The sequence below is a fragment of the Pistacia vera genome, unplaced genomic scaffold (assembly GCF_008641045.1).
Source record: "Pistacia vera cultivar Batoury unplaced genomic scaffold, PisVer_v2 Contig549, whole genome shotgun sequence".
NCBI classification, from domain to species: domain Eukaryota; kingdom Viridiplantae; phylum Streptophyta; class Magnoliopsida; order Sapindales; family Anacardiaceae; genus Pistacia; species Pistacia vera.
The window spans coordinates 1,250,634-1,259,383 of NW_022196389.1; the positions used below are offsets into that span (position 1 = coordinate 1,250,634).

Here is an 8,750-nt window from a genome sequence, read left to right on the forward strand (position 1 = left end):
AAAATATATCTTTTTTTTTTTTTATCACTTAATTCTTTTCTATAATATTAATTTATTCTATATATTAATATAAAATTAGTATAAAATTTAAACATCATTAGTTTAAAAAACATATGTATCTATAATTACTAAGTTTTAGTGTTTAGAGGAAAAAAAAAAAAAAAAAACAGCCCCTAAGTTTATACTGCACCAATAAAAAGATTTTTTTTTTTTTTTTTTAAATAAGAAATAAAAAGATTAGATTAATAATAGAAATTAAAGAATAATACTTAAACATATACCTTGTTTGGCCGATTTCAAACCTTCTCCCATATTCTTCCTCCAAGATTCAAAGTGGTAAGTGAAGTTAGTTATTCAAGATGGTAAAGAGTGGCGTTGAAGTAATTGTAACTAAGATCCAAGATCTTGAGTGTTTCAAACACCTGAAGCCATCATATGTGTAAAGTAATGTCAATACATTATTGACTCAATATATTTGTTATTTACTCACATATTATTCATTATTCCAAGAACACAATTAATGCATCAACATACATATATAGCTCAGAACAATCTGCATAGCTTATATATCTATTTTTATACATACATATAGTACTTTTACATTAATTAAAATTAATAACATGTTTTGTATTTAATTAAGGGTGTCAACAATGACATAAATTTTTGTCTGACCCATATTCTAAATGTAAACAATGAAAAAGTTTTAAAAAAATAAATATATTTGCTAGACTGTTGCAAAAGTAATTTAATTGGATCTATATTTTAAGCTAATTACTTAATAATTACATACCTCTATTCTCGTGCCAACCTTCAAAGAAATTGTAAGATAAATCAAGACTTTTCAACTCTTCAAAAGGATGAAACAAGGATAAAATTTAGAGTAGGAAGTCTATCAGAGAGTAATATGACTAATTGCCTTGTATCATTAAGGGAAAGTTTGAAAAACACTCCATAGTGGCATTGCATTGAACTCTCTCCCAGTCCAATAATTAGACATTTTATCATCAACCCATGAAACAAGAATTTTTTCCGTTTGAAATCACTGACTTCTTTTATGAAGGACTTTAAATCTAACAGACTATCCTCTCATTTTCCAAAGAACTATTGAATCTAGATGTTTGAACCAAACTATACCCCATGACACTTAATTAACACTCTTTCCATTGTAACAATTCTCTCTCTAAACACCTATCAATTTGCTTGTTCACTCTGCTCAAGTTTTTTCTTTATCCCCCTTTTGTGTTGATTTATATAGAACTAAATTTGAAATCTCCCAACTTTTGTGTTTTTAGTCATGACAATCCAATAAACTATGGGTAAATTAGCCGGCCAATATACTATTTAATATGGTCTTACATCTCAATCATTAATGGGTCAATAGTTTTTGTTTGTTAGTTTACCTCAACTTGAAAGGTCAATCAATAGCTAATTATTAAATTAAAGATATTAGCCAAAAACGATTAATTTTTTTATTTTTAACAATATACTTTTGTTTTTTAGTCAGACATCAATAAACTAATGGAGTAATTAGCGGCCATAAAACTATTTAATATGGTCGTAGCAATCTCATCAATTAGCCGGCCAATAATACTTTTTTTTTTTTTTTTTTAGTCAACAACATCAATAAAGTAGTGGAATAAATGGGATACCAATAATTTTAGTTTGTTTTTTTTCTTAACTAATTTGCCAAAATATTAATAGAAATTATTAGGCTTTTAAAAATTTTATATAAAAGGATTACTGATGATGATATGGCAGTATATTATTTAAATCAATTATTGGAAAATATATGCACTCACTCACACACATGCAGGGAATTAATTACTTGACATTAAAACATTAATTTATTCATAAGATAACTCTGATAATCTTTTAATCCTTTATATTGTTTATTTATCAATTGATATTTAAATTACAATGTCAATTACTATTTTTGCTTAACATCTCAATCAACGCTGGCCCACTTTTTTGTTTTTTAGTTTACCATAAATTTAAAAGCTCGACTAAAGACTTTCTGACTATTCACTCATCAACTTTAATAATTTCAATAAAATATGGAATAAATTGAACGGCAACAATTTTTATTCCTCTAATTTTTAATAAAGGGAAATATTTCCTTAACCCCCATGTGTTTTCGTATAATTATCTAACCCCGTTGGTTTTTGAAATAAATTTTTGTTCAACTATTAAAAACATTTACCCTTGAAACTAAAACTAAGATCTAAATATTATCCCAAACCTTTTAAATGTTATCAAATTTTCAGAAAATTTATCAAATTTTATTTTTACCTAAAAAAACTTAAAATTATCCCTTTACGCAATAATCTTAAATCAAATTAAATTATTAAATTCAACATCTCCCATTCTCCTTCCATCCAAACCCGCCATTTAAATCAGTAAACTCACACAAATTCTTTCATCACCATCTTAGAATTTTCAATTAAACAAGCTTTTTCACACCACCACAAATCCACCATATACCATTGAGAAGCCACACGCAAACCCACCGTATATCATCATCACCATGGATCTTCACCAAACAATTTTTTTTTAACAATCAATTTCATGTAATATTTTCACTCATTATGGAAGCTGCTTACATGACAACTAAGGTTTAACAATTTAAAATAGAACAAATAAAAAACTAAAAAAGAAAAATTGGAAGTTGTGTGGACTCGTGGTGGTCATGGCCATCACCAGAGCAGTAGGATTTAGTTGCCGGCATGGCCCATATGGCCATCCAAATCTACCGTCGACATGGCCCAAATGACCGGCCAGATCTGGCTATCTTTATGCCTCACACAAGCATGGATGCCATGATAGATCTGAGAAAAACAACTTTTTAATAACTTGTTAACATAATAATATATGAAATTTTAATACTATTCCACACAATAACAATAACCTCAATGAAATTTGATGTTTTAAAATTGATTATTGTCAGTATTATTAAAAACATTAATAAAAAGTCAAATTACATACGAAACCCAGATAATACACGTTTTCTAAAAGTAATCTAAATTAAACAAATCAATTAGAAGAGGAACTCTATGTAACAAGATATTTTTCCTACATTAAAAACAAAATCATCAAGTTTAGGGAAAAATATAAACTTTATATTTTTTTTACACATAACGAATTCAATTAAATTCGTATGACATGGACCTTATTTATTTAAATCTAAATTTGCATTTATCTTTTTTTTTGGGTTTGATGATTGGATTGTAATTTAGAAATTATATAAATTGACTAAGGTGTAATTGCAAATTTAAAAAACTTTTAGATTCTTTTGAAAATTTCAGGAAGGCATTGAACGAAATAGAGAAGCAACTGGAACAAAATAATAAGATAAACAAAACAAACAGTAAACAAAAAATTATACGCGCGATTTACCCTGGTTCACCCAATGTGGGCTACGTCCAGCTGAGTCATATTATTGAAATATGCCTCACCTCTCTCTTTTACAATGAATGAATTGCTCTCACACACAACAGAGAAAAGAAGTTTATATACTAGGTTTAAGAGATTAACCTGTTTTACAAGAATTCCTATTCCTAAGCCCAACCCAAAAGGAATTAATAACTTAAAAGGAATCCTACAGCGGTTATACATGGAAAAACCCAGAACCGCTACGGGCTCGGGGGCGCTGCCCCCGCGCCCCCGCCCGCTCACCGGAGCGGGCACCCGCCCGCTGACCGGTCCGAGGGACCCCCGAGTGCGTCTCTGTTACCCATAATTCTGAAGTAGTCGCAACTCCAACAGGCATTGGCCCACCCTAGGCCAGTGCTGGCTCCACTACTGAGAATTATTATTTTTGGTTTAAATTGAATGGAATCTCAATCAAACAACGGAATAAATTGAATGGCTGACAACTTTTATCCTTTAATTTGTGATGACTGTAGTCAGTCCTTTCCTATATATATATATATATATAATTATATATAATATATATATAATTATATTGGTGAGTTTATTTTTGAGGAAAATAATCTTGACAAATTAAACAAATAAATTCAGATCTTGTAAATTTGTCATTTAAATTACGCAAATATTAATAGTCTAGTCTTTATAAAAGACAAGAATGAGAACGATATATCAATACATATTTTGACAATATGTATCTTGTATGGGCAAAAAAAAGAATCTCTCTTTAACCTTCTAATTAGAAGGTTTCTAAATATTGAATTGTCAAAATCATAAAATAACGTAGAGGTTTAGCTTTTAATTTTTAGTTATGATTAAAACAAAATGAAATCATAAGCTTATTCTATGTAATTGGTTGCATTGTCAAATTTAAGTGAAAGAAATGAATCTTAATGTATTAGACAGTGGAGCTTCGGAGATTTAGTTTGACGAGTTTAACTTACATCAAAATCATAAAAAGAATATTAACTAATTCAATTTAAATTCTTATAAAAATTAACAACAGTGTTCCAAATATTTGAGGCTAAAACAAGGTCAGATACTAGAGCTCACTTTTCGAAAGTTTGTTTAGTGTTCGTCAATTTAATGGAGTCCACAAAAATTTTAAAATTTATAGACCACCCTCAATTTTTGAATATAACCCTTTTAGCCCTAGTAATGCAACCATTTTTTCTGGCCCTACAACTCATTGAATATTGCAATTTTCCCCCCATAAAAATTTCTGGTCCCACCTATTGTATACACATATGAAAAGAAGAATACACTGTGAGAGAGAACTCTACATGAATAATATGAGTACAACACATGATTAAAACATGAGTTGTGTTTATTGTTGAAGAAGATTATTTCTTATATTTATTGGGTTTATTATAGAGTAATGTTACTCACTAAAGTAGTGTACCAAATTTTGTCCCGAATGACGTGACAAATCTTGACCGTTGATTAATATTAAGTTAAAATTATCAACGGTCAGAATTTTGCCACGTCATTTGGTGCATCATTCGGTGCACTATCGTCGTGGCTGTATTATTTTTCTTATGTTTCATCTTGTTTGTTTCTATTTTCTAACACCTCGAGTTTATAGCCACAAAATAAGAATTGCTTCATAAGGTAAAAATAATAATAATGATATTTGAAATTAAATGATACATGAAAATTGAAAAATAATATTTTTAAAACTCTTATAAATATGTTAAAATTAATCTTCTAATTATAATTACCTTCCCAAACTTAGGACATGTCGATTACAAGATTAAGACTATTGGTCACATACATTTTCTTTGGTTGCATGAGTTAAAATGCAAAGCCTAAAATAAAGATGGGAATTTTATTCGGTCATGTACTTTCTATCTCAATAGCCTCTTTGTTAAATACATGTTAATTTAAAAATCTCATTAAATCTAAATTTACTCTCTTTCATTATTATATATATTTGAATTATAATTTTAGATGGCCCACCCTAGGACAGTGCTAGCCACCACTAAAATTATTTTCTTATTTAATTGATAGAGTCTCAATCAACAGTGGAATAATTGAATTGCCAACAACTTTTTATCCTTTATTTATAATAGTGTTTTAACTTTATTTACAATTAATTTAGACAACCATACTTTAATAAAATGGAAAATATATTTATTACGTTAGAATTTACAAATAACATTTTTTAAGTTATATGAATATTTTATTTAAGAGTTTTTTATTCAATCCTGTGTAATCCCACATGTACATAATTAAATTTGGGATATATTCAATTTGTTGAAAGCCATCAGACATAAGATCGGGAATAAAATAGTCCAATCTTAAGACTTACCCAATCCCCAAACATTACCTACTCTTATTTACTTTAGTTTAAGGTAAATTATTTGAAATATGATATCTAAAAACTATTCAAAGGAGATAAGATTAAACAAATATATATAGTCTAAAATGTGTTTAATACATTTTTACAAAACATTTTCTAAAAATATTTAGGATGCATTTGTTGAAAAACTATTCTAAAAGGATAGATTAATCAATATGTAAGATTCTAAAATTATGTTAATCATTTTTTAAAAACATTTTTCAAAAATATTAGTACGTTTGTTTAGATTTTAAGTAGTATTTTTTAATATTTTATTAATAAAATTGAATGATTATTACGAAGTAGATATTTAAAAGTTAAAATAGTTAATATTTAAAATAGGATTTTGAGAAATATAAATTTTGATTTGGAATACAAATAGAATAGAGAAACAAACACGTATTTTAGGCTTCGTTTGGTTCGCTTTTGGAATACTATTATTAGTATTTCAAAAAAGTTAACATTAAAATGTCATTATTCCCAAAATTTATTCTATATTTTTTCAATTTCTTTAAACCTCCTAAATTTTTATTTTAACTAAACACCCCCAAATATTTTTTTTTAGAAATTGCAAAACACTCCGACCACCCTCCGTGTTGATGGCGGCTGTCCGTATTTAATGAGTGGGTTGAGGGTGTTTTTATTAACTTTTATATTTTTATTGTAGGATGTTTAGTAAATAAACAACCATAGGAGATATTTTTGTTAATTTCCAAATCCTACATTGTAATACCTGTCCAATTTAACTATTTCTTTACAACCACAGCTAAAGCCAAATATTTAAAATGTTTCGAGTATTTTGTTTTTTGCCATAAAAAATTCGATATGAAGTATCCAGCATCTACATTGAAGGAAATATCTCCTCTTAAGTAGCACAAGTTTCCTTTTTTAATCCAACACTCCCTTCATTTTGTAGGATTTAATATTAATAGTATAAGATTTCCGATTTTCAAGTTATAGGTTTTTGCGTGTGTGATATGGAGTTATGCTTGACTTTGTTTTGTGTATAACGGATTTTGTTCTTTGTTTCCCTTGAATTTATTTTAGCCCCAAAAAATTTAATTTTTGATATTATTATTTGCTTTTCGTTGAACCTGTTTTCTGTGATGGTTTGTCTTATTACTGCCAATAGCCCAATGCAGCATTTGGTATGAATAGATGTTCTTCATAATTAAAGCTTTCCGCTCCTCCTATCTGCAGTTGTTTTGTTACCACTGTAATGATTAATTAGTATTTAGTTGAAGCTTGTTGATGTATGAGTGATATCTTTATTAAGTGCCTTCTTTTTGTTTGAACTTTCACCTAATTTCACATTAGCATATATCTTTTTTTTTTTTTTTTTTTTTAAATAAAAAAAAGATGCATTGATTGACTTCCTATGTGAAAATGATCATTAGGACATGTGTGAGACTGTTTGTGCAGGCAGATATATTACATCATGTTGGTTCTGTTCCAAAATGTTTTGCACTACATATCTGTTAGTATTATTAACTTCTGTGTTCTGCACCATATAAAAGCTTAATGAGTTATGGGAAAGAGGCTACATTTTTTTAGATAAGTTAGTAGTTGTGTGAATTATTACATTATTTTCAAAATTCTTTCCATCTGCTATTCATTCTTTTCTAGTAGCTTGATAGTATATTTTTTTTTATTTACAAAAAGGTTGAATCATTGCTATTTCCCTAAAAGCACCCATTAAATCTGCATTTCTAGGGTGCATATGAGCCTTGAGTATTGTTCTGATACTTTCCTTCTCCTCTCTACTTGGGCAGTATGTTCAATTGTTTTTCTGAGAAGTGAGGATGAGTAATAGACAGAGAATGATTCAAGGCATTTCTGACGGAGAATGGAGTAAATCTCTTAGAAAGGAATTCTTCCAGCCTTAGACAAAATGGGGAAATATGCCACCTCTTCCTCACTAGAGACCATGCATTCTTCCTTCACAACCTTCTCAGTGGTGATGGGTTCTGCATTGCCACATTTCACAAAGAAACTCTGTTTGATGATTACCGTATCTCAGCCAGAATGAGGACCGCATTGCCTTTGCCATTGACTACTATTCTCCACGTGCAGTCCGTAGCAGTGTCAGCATTTGTTCTGAATTTGGTGGTGGTGGCTCCACTGCTAATGCCTCCAGATAAAGTTGGTGAAGAAGCTGCCCCCAATTGTACCCCACCATCTTTCCTTACATTTGAAACCAAGGGGTATAAGTCTGCTGTAATCCAAGACATCCCGATTTCAAACCATTGTCAGGGCTCAAGTTCTTGAGCTTCAACTGCTCTAGATATGGCTCAAGATTTGCCCAGACTCGGTTCAGGTTCCAGATTTAAATCAGTTGCAGAATATATAGACCAGTGAAGCATTGTTGAGATTTGCTTAATTGTCTTCATAAGCAAGTACGGCGATCTGCATTACAAGTTTCAACAACTCTGATCAGACTTGGTACAGAGTTTAGAAAATTGCCGGTTATTGGAGAGCAAGCTGTTGCTCCATCTGACGACAGCATCTCAGGCTCAGAGCGATCAGAGAGGGCAGTTTTGCGGGAGATGCTCTTCTGTACAAGTAAGTGTCAACACTTTCCAAAGTCTCCAGTGTCACCTTGCAAAACCAGATTGTGCATTCTATGGGATTCTTCCACAGAGTGCTTGCTTGACAGTTATATCCAGTTTTTCGTTCCAGGTACACGTCAAACAGATAAATCAATCAGTTTACATTGCAGACTTCCAGTAATAAATCTCTGGCTGATAGTCAGCCTGATCCTCTTTAGTGGAATTATGTGATGTTTATGTTGCTGGTAGCTCTTCATTTGAACTTAAGTTTCTGAAAGCATTTTTGTAGCACTGTTTCTTCATTAAATGCCTATCATTTAACGTGTGTGGTGGGTATAATTCGAAGCAAGTCAGATTCAAAAGAAGTGTTAGTTTGCATTAATTATTTGATTGAGTCGTTAGTTTGCATTAATTTATTTGAGATTGAGGTCCTGATG

General features: G+C 30.1%; 1 pseudogene; it reads left to right on the top strand.

Annotated features, from left to right (window-relative positions):
- Positions 1 to 7,655: 7,655 nt before the first annotated feature.
- On the top strand, positions 7,656 to 8,544 carry LOC116107874 (annotated as a pseudogene).
- The last annotated feature ends 206 nt before the right edge of the window (positions 8,545 to 8,750 follow it).